The 12,412-nt window shown below is 41.0% G+C and overlaps 1 non-coding gene across 1 annotated transcript; it reads right to left on the bottom strand.

The window, feature by feature from the left end:
- Positions 1-2,268: 2,268 nt before the first annotated feature.
- On the bottom strand, positions 2,269-2,376 carry LOC148574934 (small nucleolar RNA R71). The gene has a single exon (XR_015905920.1). It is a non-coding gene; the product is annotated as a small nucleolar RNA R71 (small nucleolar RNA).
- Between the last annotated feature and the right edge of the window lie 10,036 nt (positions 2,377-12,412).

Genomic DNA, 12,412 nt, shown 5'->3' with positions numbered 1-12,412 from the left:
CGTTGCGGCGGTGACCCCCTCTCACTCTCTATTCTCTCGGTCGCGCTCTCATCTTTGTTTTCCTCCTCTCCTCCCTCTGGTTCACTCATTCTCTCGGATCTGGGTGTGTGTGTGTGTGAAAGGGTGCGTGAGTTAGGGTTAGGCATTTGAACAATTAATTGGAAGGTGAGTTAGGGTTAATCGATCGAATTGAAAGGGGAAGGACGATTAGAAGCGCAGAGATAACAATGGTGAGATCGGCGCAGCGACAAGGAGGAGGGCGAAGAGGAGCGACGGTGAGTGGTCATGGTGAGTGTGCAGCGAGAGGGTTTCTTCTTTGATGGTGAGAGGGTTTCTGAAGGTTTCTGAAGGCTACTAAGTGTGAGTTTGGAAGGGACAAAAATTTTACTAAGTGTGTGAGTTTGCTTTTGGGAAACTGAGGAAAAAAATTTATCAAGCGTAAGTTTTTGGCTTTAGATACATTAGGCATCACTTTTAAAGTGCACCCAAAACTTAATAAATAGGCTACTCTTTAAAAGCGCTCTCTTTAATACAAAAAGTGAACCCATAGATATCAACATACGGCTACGCTTTATAAGTGATTTCTATAATACCTAAGGCTACACTTTTTAAATGATGCCAGAATTGTGTTTTCTTTTCTTTTATAAAAAGACAACACTGAGAAAAGCGTAACCTATTATAGAATAGGCTACGCTTTTCAAATGTAGCTTAAAAAAAGTGTGGCTGAATGGGTATTTTTCTTGTAGTGTCTTGGTGTTCATCTTGACATTCATAGCATTCTTGCATGCATTCATTGTTTTGATCCATGACTTTCATGCATTGCATCATTTTTCTTGTTTTTCTCTCTCATCATAAAAATTCAAAAATCAAAAAAATATCTTTCCCTTTTTCTCTCTTAAAATTTTGAAAATTAGATTTGACTTTTTCAAAAAAATTTTAAATCTAGTTGTTTTTATGAGTCAAATCAAATTTTCAAATTAAAAAAAAATCTTATCTTTTTCAAAAATCAAATCTTTTTTCAATTTTTTTAGTTATTTTCGAAAATAACATCATCAATTAATGTTTTGATTCAAAAATTTCAAGTTTGTTACTTACTTGTTAAGAAAGATTCAAACTTTAAGTTCTAGAATCATATCTTGTGATTTCTGGTGAATCAAGTCATTAATTGAGATTTTAAAAATCAAATCTTTTTCAAAAACTAATTTCTATCATATCTTTTCAAAAATATCTTCTTATCTTACCTTTTTCAAAAAAGTGATTGCAAAATATCTTTTCTAACTTCCTAACTTCTTATCTTTTCAAAATTTGTTTCAACTAACTAACTAAATTTTTGTTTGTTTCTTACCTTTTTCAAAACTACCTAACTAACTCTCTCTCTCTAATTTTCGAAAAAATCTTCCCTCTTTTTCAAAATTTCTTTTTAATTAGACTAATTATTTTATTTTTTATTTGAATTTTCGAAAAACTACTAACCTTTTTCAAAAACTATTTTCGAAGATCACTAACTCTTTTTCAAAAATTATTTTCGAAAATTCTCTCCTCCTCTCATCCCCTTCTATTTATTTATTCATCTACTAACACTTCTCTTCATCTCACATCTCTGCTCCTATCATCACCTTTGTGTTTGGATTCTTCATTCTTCTTCACCCCTATTCCTTTTCTTCTTCTACTAACAATAAGGAACCTCTTTACTGTGACATAGAGGATTCCTCTTCTTTTCTTTTTCTCTTCTCTTTCTGGGACAAAGAAAAAGGTATTCTTGTTGAAGCTGATCCAGAACCTGAAAGGACTCTGAAGAGAAAACTAAGAGAAGCTAAATTACAACAATCCAGAGACAACCTTATTGAAAATTTCGAACAAGTAAAGGAGATGGCAGCCGAACCCAACAACAATAATGCAAGGAGAATGCTTGGTGACTTTACTGCACCTAATTCCAATTTACATAGAAGAAGCATCTCCATTCCTACCATTGGAGCAAACAATTTTGAGCTGAAACCTCAGCTAGTTTCTCTGATGCAGCAGAACTACAAGTTTCATGGACTTCCATCTGAAGATCTTTTTCAGTTCTTAACTGAATTCTTGCAGATCTGTGATACTGTTAAGACTAATGGAGTAGATCCTGAAGTCTACAGGCTCATGCTTTTCCCTTTTGCTGTAAGAGACAGAGCTAGAATATGGTTGGACTCTCAACCCAAAGACAGCCTGAACTCTTGGGATAAGCTGGTCACGGCTTTCTTAGCCAAGTTCTTTCCTCCTCAAAAGCTGAGCAAGCTTAGAGCTGATGTTCAAACCTTCAGACAGAAAGAAGGTGAATCCCTCTATGAAGCTTGGGAAAGATACAAGCAGCTGACCAAAAAGTGTCCTTCTGACATGCTTTCAGAATGGACCATCCTGGATATATTCTATGATGGTTTATCTGAGCTATCAAAGATGTCATTGGATACTTCTGCAGGTGATCCATTCACCTAAAGAAAACGCCTGCAAAAGCTCAAGAACTCATTGACATGGTTGCTAATAACCAATTTATGTACACTTCTGAGAGGAATCCTATGAGTAATGGGATGCCTATGAAGAAGGGAGTTCTTGAAATTGATACTCTGAATGCCATATTGGCTCAGAATAAAATATTGACTCAGCAAGTCAATATGATTTTTCAGAGTCTGAATGGAATGCAAGCTGCATCCAACAGTACTCAAGAGGCATCTTCTGAGGAAGAAGCTTATGATCCTGAGAACCCTGCAATAGCAGAGTTAAAATACATGGGTGAACCATATGAAAACACCTACAATCCATCATGGAGAAATCACCCAAATCTCTCATGGAAGGATCAAAAGCCTCAACAAGGCTTTAATAATGGTGGAAGAAACAGGTTTAGCAATAGCAAGCCTTTTCCATCATCCACTCAGCAACAGACAGAGAATTCTGAGCAGAATTCATCTAGCTTAGCAAATTTAGTCTCTGATCTATCTAAGGCCACTGTGAGTTTCATGAATGAAACAAGGTCTTCCATTAGAAATTTGGAAGCCCAAGTGGGCCAGCTGAGTAAAAGGATCACTGAAATCCCTCCTAGTACTCTCCCAAACAATACAGAAGAGAATCCAAAAGGAGAGTGCAAGGCCATTGAATTAATTACCATGGCCGAACCCACAAGAGAGGAGAAGGACGTGAATCCCAAGGAGGAAGACCTCCTGGGACGTCCAGTGACCAATAAGGAGCTTCCCTCTGAGGAACCTAAGGAATCTGAGACTCATCTAGAGACCATAGAGATTCCATTGAACCTCCTTATGCCATTCATGAGCTCTGATGAGTATTCCTCTTCTGAAGAGAATGAGGATGTTACTGAAGAGCAAGCTGCCAAGTTTCTTGGTGCAATCATGAAGCTAAATGCCAAATTATTTGGTATTGAAACTTGGGAAGATGAACCTCCCTTGTTCACCAATGAACTAAGTGATCTGGATCAACTGACATTGCCTCAGAAGAGACAGGATCCTAGAAAGTTCATAATACCTTGTACCATAGGCACCATGATCTTTAAGGCTCTGTGCGACCTTGGTTCAGGAATAAACCTCATGCCCCTCTCTGTAATAGAGAAACTAGGAATCTATGGTGTGCAAGCCGCTAAAATCTCATTAGAGATGGCAGACAATTCAAGAAAACAGGCTTATGGACAAGTAGAGGACGTGTTAGTAAAGGTTGAAGGCCTTTACATCCCTGCTGATTTCATAGTCCTGGATATTGGAAAGGAAGAGGATGAATCCATCATCCTAGGAAGACCTTTCCTAGCCACAGCAAGAGCTGATTGATGTGGACAGAGGAAAATTGATCCTTCAATTAAATAAGGACAACCTTGTGTTTACAACTCAAGGATCTCTCTCTGCACCCATGGAGAGGAAGCAGAAAAAGCTTCTCTCAAAGTAGAGTCAACCAAAGCCCCCACAGTCAAACTCTAAGTTTGGTGTTGGGAGGCCACAACCAAACTCTAAGTTTGGTGTCAAACCCCCATATCCAAACTCTAAGTTTGGTGTTGGGAGGTCTCAACAAAGCTTTGCACATCTGTGAGGCTCCATGAGAGCCCATTGTCAAGCTATTGACATTAAAGAAGCGCTTGTTGGGAGGCAACCCAATGTTTATTTATCTAATTCTATTTTTGTTTTTCATGTTTTCTTAGGTTCATGATCATGTGGAGTCACAAAATAAACGAAAAATTTAGAGACAGAATCAAAAACAGCGGAAGAAAAATCACACCCTGGAGGAAGCACCTGTCTGGCGTTCAACGCCAGAACAGAGCATGGTTCTGGCGCTGAACGCCCAAAATGGGCAGTATCTGGGCGCTGAACGCCCAAAATGGGCAGCATCTGGGCGATGAACGCCAGAATTGCACCCTGGAGAAGAGCTGGCGCTGAACGCCCAGAACAAGCATGGTTCTGGCGTTCAACGCCAGAAATGGGCAACAAATGGGCGTTGAACGCCCAAAATGGGCACCAACCTGGCGCTGAACGCCCAGAGTTGTGTGCAAGGGCATTTTACATGCCTAATTTGGTGCAAGGTTGTAAATCCTTGAACACCTCAGGATCTGTGGACCCCACAGGATCATCTCAGGATCTGTGGACCCCACAGGATCATCTCAGGATCTGTGGACCCCACAGGATCCCCACTACCTCCACTCACTCTCTTCTCTCTTCTCAATCATCCTCTATTCCCAATAAACACTCTTCCCCAAAACCCTTCACCTATCACCTCTATCCCTTCACCACTCACATCCACCCACTCTTCCCCATAAACCTACCCAATAAACTCCACCTACCTTCAAAATTCAAAATCAATTTCCCACCCAAACCCACCCATATGGCCAAACCTTAACCCCCCCTCCCTTCCCTATATAAAGCTTTCCATTCTTCTTCATTTTCACACAACACAACCCTCTCCTTCCCTTCTTGGCCGAAACACACCTCCCCCCTCTTCTCCATATTTTCTTCTTCTTCTTCATCTAATTCTTTTCTTTTCTTGCTCGAGGGCGAGCAATATTCTAAGTTTGGTGTGGTAAAAGCATAAGCTTTTTATTTTTCCATTACCATTGATGGCACTTAAGACCGGAGAATCCTCTAGAAAAGGGAAAGGGAAGACAAAAGCTTCCACCTCCGAGTCATGGGAGATGGAAAGGTTCATCTCCAAAACCCATCAAGACCACTTCTATGATGTTGTGGCCAAGAAGAAGGTGATCCCCGAGGTCTCTTTCAAGCTCAAGAGAAATGAGTATCCGGAGATCCGACATGAAATCCAAAGAAGAGGTTGGGAAGTTCTAACAAACCCCATCCAACAAGTCGGCATCTTAATGGTTCAAGAGTTCTATGCCAATGCATGGATCACTAAGAACCATGATCAAAGTAAGAACCCGAATCCAAAGAATTATATTACAATGGTTCGGGAGAAATACTTAGATTTTAGTCTGGAAAATGTGAGGTTGGCGTTTAACTTGCCCATGATGCAAGGAGATGAACGCCCCTACACAAGAAGGGTCAACTTTAATCAAAGGTTGGACCAAGTCCTCATGGAAATATGTGTGGAAGGAGCTCAATGGAAGATTGACTCCAAAGGCAAGCCGGTTCAACTAAGAAGATTGGACCTCAAGCCTGTGGCTAGAGGATGGTTGGAGTTCATCCAACGCTCCATCATCCCCACTAGCAACTGATCTGAAGTTACTGTGGATCGGGCCATCATGATCCACAGCATCATGATTGGAGAAGAAGTAGAAGTTCATGAAGTCATCTCCCTTGAACTCTACAAAATAGCCGAAAAGCCCTCTCCTGGGGCAAGGCTAGCTTTTCCTCATCTTATTTGCCATCTATGTTACTCAGCTGGAGCTTTCATAGAAGGAGACATTCACATTGAGGAAGAGAAGCCCATCACTAAGAAAAAGATGGAGCAAGCAAGAGAGCCCATTCATGGAGCTCAAGAGGCGTATGAAGCTCATCACCATGAGATCCCGGAGATGCGTCAAATGCATTTTCCTCCACAAAACTATTGGGAGCAAATCAACACCTCCCTAGGAGAATTAAGTTCCAACATGGGACAATTAAGGGTGGAGCATCAAGAGCACTCCATCATCCTTCATGAAATAAGAGAAGATCAAAAAGCAATGAGGGAGGAGCAACAAAGACAAGGAAGAGACATAGAATAGCTCAAGGACATCATTGGTTCCTCAAGAAGGAAACGCCACCATCACTAAGGTGGATTCATTCCTTGTTCTTCTTTCTTCTGTTTTTCGTTTTCTATGTTATGTGCTTATCTATGTTTGTGTCTTATTACATGATCATTAGTAGTTAGTAACTATGTCTTAAAGTTATGAAGGTCCTATGAATCCATCACCTCTCTTAAATGAAAAATGTTTTAATTCAAAAGAACAAGAAGTACATGAGTTTTGAATTTATCCTTGAACTTAGCTTAATTATATTGATGTGGTGACAATGCTTCTTGTTTTCTGAATGAATGCTTGAACAGTGCATATGTCTTTTGAAGTTGTTGTTTAAGAATGTTAAATATGTTGGCTCTTGAAAGAATGATGACTAGGAGACATGTTATTTGATAATCTGAAAAATCATAAAAATGATTCTTGAAGCAAGAAAAAGCAGCAAAGAACAAAGCTTGCAAAAAAAAAATAGGCGAAAAAAATAGAAAGAAAAAGAAAAAGCAAGCAGAAAAAGCCAAAAGCTCTTAAAACCAAGAGGCAAGAGCAAAAAGCCAATAAACCTTAAAACCAAAAGGCAAGGGCAATTAAAAAGGATCCCAAGGCTTTGAGCATTAGTGGATAGGAGGGCCTAAAGGAATAAAATCCTGGTCTAAGCGGCTAAACCGAGTTGTCCCTAACCATATGCTTGTGGCGTGTAGGTGTCAAGTGAAAACTTGAGACTGAGCGGTTAAAGTCAAGGTCCAAAGTAAAAAAAGAGTGTGCTTAAGAACCCTGGACACCTCTAATTGGGGACTTTAGCAAAGCTGAGTCACAATCTGAAAAGGTTCACCCAATTATGTGTCTGTGGCATTTATGTATCCGGTGGTAATACTGGAAAACAAAGTGCTTAGGGCCACGGCCAAGACTCATAAAGAAGCTGTGTTCAAGAATCATCATACTGAACTAGGAGAGTCAATAACACTATCTGAACTCTGAGTTCCTATAGATGCCAATCATTCTGAACCTCCATGGATAAAGTGAGATGCCAAAACTATTCAAGAGGCAAAAAGCTACAAGTCCCGCTCATCTGATTGGAGCTATGTTTCATTGATAGTTTGGAATTTATAGTATATTCTCTTCTTTTTATCCTATTTGATTTTTAGTTGCTTGGGGACAAGCAACAATTTAAGTTTGGTGTTGTGATGAGCGGATAATTTATACGCTTTTTGGCACTGTTTTTAGTATGTTTTTAGTAGAATCTAGTTACTTTTAGGGATGTTTTCATTAGTTTTTATGTTAAATTCACATTTTTGGACTTTACTATGAGTTTGTGTGTTTTTCTGTGATTTCAGGTATTTTCTGGCTGAAATTGAGGGACTTGAGCAAAAATCAGATTCAGAGGTTGAAGAAGGACTGCTGATGCTGTTGGATTCTGACCTCCCTGCACTCAAAATGGATTTTTTGGAGCTACAGAACTCAAAATGGAACGCTTCCAATTGCGTTGGAAAGTAGACATCCAGGGCTTTGCAGAAATATATAATAGTCCATACTTTGCCCAAGTTTAGATGATGTAAACTGGCGTTCAACGCCAGCTCTCTGCCCAATTCTGGCGTCCAGCGCCAAAAACAAGTTGCAAAGTGGATTTCAACGCCCAAACTGGCACAAAAGCTGGCGTTCAACTCCAAGAATGATCTCTCCACGTGTAGACTTCAAGCTCAGCCCAAGCACACACCAAGTGGGCCCCGGAAGTGGATTTATGCATCAATTACTTACTTCTGTAAACCCTAGTAGCTAGTTTATTATAAATAGGACCTTTTACGATTGGATTAGACATTTTTGGAATCATCTTTGGATTATCTTTTGATCTATTGATCACGTTTGGGGGCTGGCCATTCGGCCATGCCTGGACCTTCATTACTTATGTATTTTCAACGGTAGAGTTTCTGCACTCCATAGATTAAGGTGTGGAGCTCTGCTGTTTCTCAAAGATTAATGCAAAGTACTACTGTTTTCTATTCAATTCATCTTATTTCGCTTCTAAGACATTCATTCGCACTTCAACCTGAATGTGATGAACGTGACAATCATCATCATTCCCTATGAACGCGTGCCTGACAACCACTTCCGTTCTACATTAGATTGAATGAGTATCTCTTAGACCTCTTAATCAGAATCTTCGTGGTATAAGCTAGATTGATGGCGGCATTCATGAGAGTCCGGAAAGTCTAAACCTTGTCCGTGGTATTCCGAGTAGGACTCTGGGATTGAATGACTGTGACAAACTCCAAACTCGCGAGTGCTGGGCGTAGTGACAGACGCAAAAGGATAGTAAATTCTATTCCAGTATGATCGAGAACCTCCAAGATGATTAGCCATGCAGTGACAGCGCATCGGACCATTTTCACAGAGAGGAATAGGATGCAACCAACGACAAGGGTGATGCCTCCAGACGATTAACCGTGCTGTGACAGAGCATTTGGACCATTTTCCCGAGAGGATTGAAAGTAGCCATTGGCACCGGTGACATCCTTACATAAAGCCAGCCATAGAAAGGAGTAAGACGGATTGGATGAAGACAGCAGGAAAGCAGAGGTTCAGAGGAATGAATGCATCTCCATACGCTTATCTGAAATTCTCACCAATGATTTACATAAGTATTTCTATCCTTATTTTAGTATTAATTTCGAAAACTCCATAACTATTTTATATCCGCCTGACTGAGATTTACAAGGTGACCATAGCTTGCTTCATACCAACAATCTCCGTGGGATCGACCCTTACTCACGTAAGGTTTATTACTTGGACGACCCAGTGCACTTGCTGGTTAGTTATGCGAAGTTGTGAAGATATGTTTAGACCATGGTTCTGTGCATCCGTTCTTGGTGCCATCGCCAGGGAATCAATTTCGAACAATAATTCACAACCTGAGTAACAATTTCGCATACCAGTCCCCTCCACTGGGACTTCAGTTTCCCGGGGAATAGCCTGAGCCTAGAGTTAAACAACAGAACCTTTTGTCCTGGTTCAAAGATTCTAGATGACAGCTTTCTGTCATGCCACTTTTTTTTTCTTTATAAAGCTTGGCATTTTCGAAAGCAGTGAATCTGAATTCCTCTAGCTCATTTAGCTGGAGCAATCTTTTTTCTCCAGCTAATTTGGCATCAAAGTTTAGGAATCTGGTTGCCCAGTAGGCTTTGTGTTCCAGTTCCACGGGCAGGTGGCATGCCTTACCATACACAAGTTGGTATGGAGGGGTCCCTATAGGAGTCTTGAATGCTGTTCTGTAAGCCCACAGAGCATCATCCAAGCTTCGTACCCAATCCTTTCTATGGGTACTTACAGTCCGTTCCAAGATTCTTTTTAGTTCTCTGTTAGAGACTTCAGCTTGCCCATTTGTCTGTGGATGATATGGAGTTGCCACCTTGTGGCGAATCCCATACAGGACCATGGCAGAGTAAAGCTGTTTGTTGCAGAAGTGAGTGCCCCCATCACTGATTAGTACCCTGGGGACACCAAACCTGCTGAATATATGTTTCTGGAGGAATTTCAGCACTGTTTTAGTATCATTGCTGGGTGTGGCAATGGCCTCAACCCATTTTGATACATAGTCAACTGCCACCAGAATGTAAGTGTTTGAGTATGATGGTGGGAAAGGCCCCATGAAATCAATACCCCATACATCAAACAACTCAATCTCCAAGATTCCTTGTTGAGACATGGCGTAACTGTGAGGCAAATTACCAGCTCTCTGGCAACTGTCACAGTTACGTACAAACTCTCAGGAATTTCTGTAGAGTGTAGGCCAGTAGAAGCCACATTGGAGGACCTTGGTGGCTGTTTGCTCACCTCCGAAATGACCTCCATATTGTGACCCATGGCAATGCCATAAGATCCTTTGTGCTTCTTCTTTAGGCACACACCTACGGATTATGCCGTCTGCACATCTCTTAAAGAGATAGGGTTCATCCCACAAGTAGTACTTTGCATCAGTAATTAATTTTTTCTTTTGTTGCCTGCTGTACTCCTTGGGAATGAACCTTGCAGCTTTGTAGTTTGCAATGTCTGCAAACCATGGTGTTTCCTGAATGGCAAATAAATGCTCATCCGGAAAGGTCTCAGAGATTTCAAGAGAGGGGAATGACGTCCCTTCTATTGGCTCTATCCGGGACAAATGATCAGCCACTTGGTTCTCTGTCCCTTTTCTGTCTCTTATTTCTATATCAAACTCTAGCAGAAGCAACACCCATCTTATGAGCCTGGGTTTTGAATCCTGCTTTGTGAGTAGATATTTAAGAGCAGCATGATCAATGTACACAATCACTTTTGATCCTACTAAGTAGGATCTAAACTTGTCAATGGCATAAACCACTGCAAGTAATTCTTTTTCTGTGGTTGTGTAATTTTTCTGGGCATCATTTAAAATGCGGCTAGCATAATAAATGACATGCAGAAGCTTGTCATGCCTCTGCCCCAGTACTGCACCAATGGCGTGATCACTGGCATCACACATTAGCTCAAATGGTAATGTCCAGTCTGGTGCAGAAATAACTGGTGCTGTGACCAACTTGGCTTTCAGCGTTTCAAACGCCTGCAGACACTCTGTGTCAAACACAAATGGCATGTCAGCAGCTAGCAGATTGCTCAGAGGTTTTGCGATTTTTGAAAAATCCTTTATAAACCTCCTATAGAATCCTGCATGCCCCAGAAAGCTTCTGATTGCCTTAACATTGGTAGGTGGTGGTAATTTTTCAATTACCTCTATTTTTGCTTGATCCACCTCTATTCCCTTGTTTGAAATTTTATGTCCAAGGACAATCCCTTCAGTCACCATAAAGTGACATTTTTCCCAGTTTAAAACCAGGTTGGTCTCTTGGCATCTTTTCAGAACTAGTTTTAGGTGATCAAGACAGGAACTGAATGAGTCTCCATATACTGAGAAGTCATCCATGAAGACTTCCAGAAATTTTTCCACCATATCAGAGAAAATAAAGAGCATGCATCTCTGGAAGGTTGCAGGCGCATTACACAGCCCAAATGGCATCCTTCTATAAGCAAACACTCCAGATGGACATGTGAATGCTGTTTTCTCTTGATCCTGGGGATCTACTACAATCTGGTTATAGCCTGAGTAGCCATCCAAAAAGCAGTAATAATCATGACCTGCCAATCTTTCTAGCATCTGGTCTATGAATGGTAAAGGAAAATGATCCTTTCTGGTAGCTGTATTGAGCCTTCTGTAGTCAATACACATGCGCCACCCTGTAAATGTTCTTGTAGGAACCAGTTCATTCTTTTCATTATGAACCACTGTCATGCCTCCTTTTTTGGGGACAACTTGAACAGGGCTCACCCAGGGGCTATTAGAAATAGGATAAATAATCCCAGCCTCCAGTAATTTGGTGACCTCTTTCTGCACCACTTCCTTCATGGCTGGATTTAGCCGCCTCTGTGGTTGAACCACTGGTTTAGCATTATCCTCCAATAAGATTTTGTGCATGCATCTAGCTGGGCTTATGCCCTTAAGGTCACCTATGGACCACCCAAGAGCTGTCTTGTGTGTCCTTAGCACTTGAATAAGTGCTTCCTCTTCCTGTGGATTTAAAGCAGAGCTTATGATCACTGGAAAAGTGTCACTTTCTCCCAGAAATGCATATTTCAGGGATGGTGGTAATGGTTTGAGCTCGGGTTTAGGAGGTTTTTCCTCTTCCAGAGGAAATTTCAGAGGCTCTTTCATTTCCTCTGAATCCTCCAAATCAGGCTGAGCATCTTTGAAGATGTCTTCCAACTCTGATTCGAGACTCACAGCTATGTTGATCTCTTCCACCAAAGAGTCAATAAGATCAACTTTCATGCAGTCTTTTGATGTGTCTGGATGCTGCATGGCTTTGACAGCATTCAACTTAAACTCATCATCATTGACTCTCAGGGTTATTTCCCCCTGTTGGACATCAATGAGAGTTTATCCAGTTGCTAGGAAGGATCTTCCTAGAATGAGAGTGGCACTCTTGTGCTCCTCCATTTTCAGCACTACAAAGTCAGTGGGAAAGGCGAATGGCCCAACTCTGACAATCATGTCTTCAATCACGCCTGATGGGTATTTAATGGAGCCATCAGCAAGTTGGAGACATATCCGGGTTGGTTTAACTTCTTCAGTTAAACCAAGCTTTCTGATAGTGGATGCAGGTATTAGGTTGATGCTTGCCCCAAGATCACATAAAGCTGTCTTGGTGCAATTACCTTCTAATG

Source organism: Arachis ipaensis, chromosome B2 (genome assembly GCF_059453495.1).
Source record: "Arachis ipaensis isolate K30076 ecotype BB chromosome B2, ASM5945349v1, whole genome shotgun sequence".
Lineage (NCBI taxonomy): Eukaryota > Viridiplantae > Streptophyta > Magnoliopsida > Fabales > Fabaceae > Arachis > Arachis ipaensis.
The sequence above is the reverse complement of the archived record's forward strand: the minus strand, read 5'-3'. Positions and strand labels throughout refer to the sequence as shown.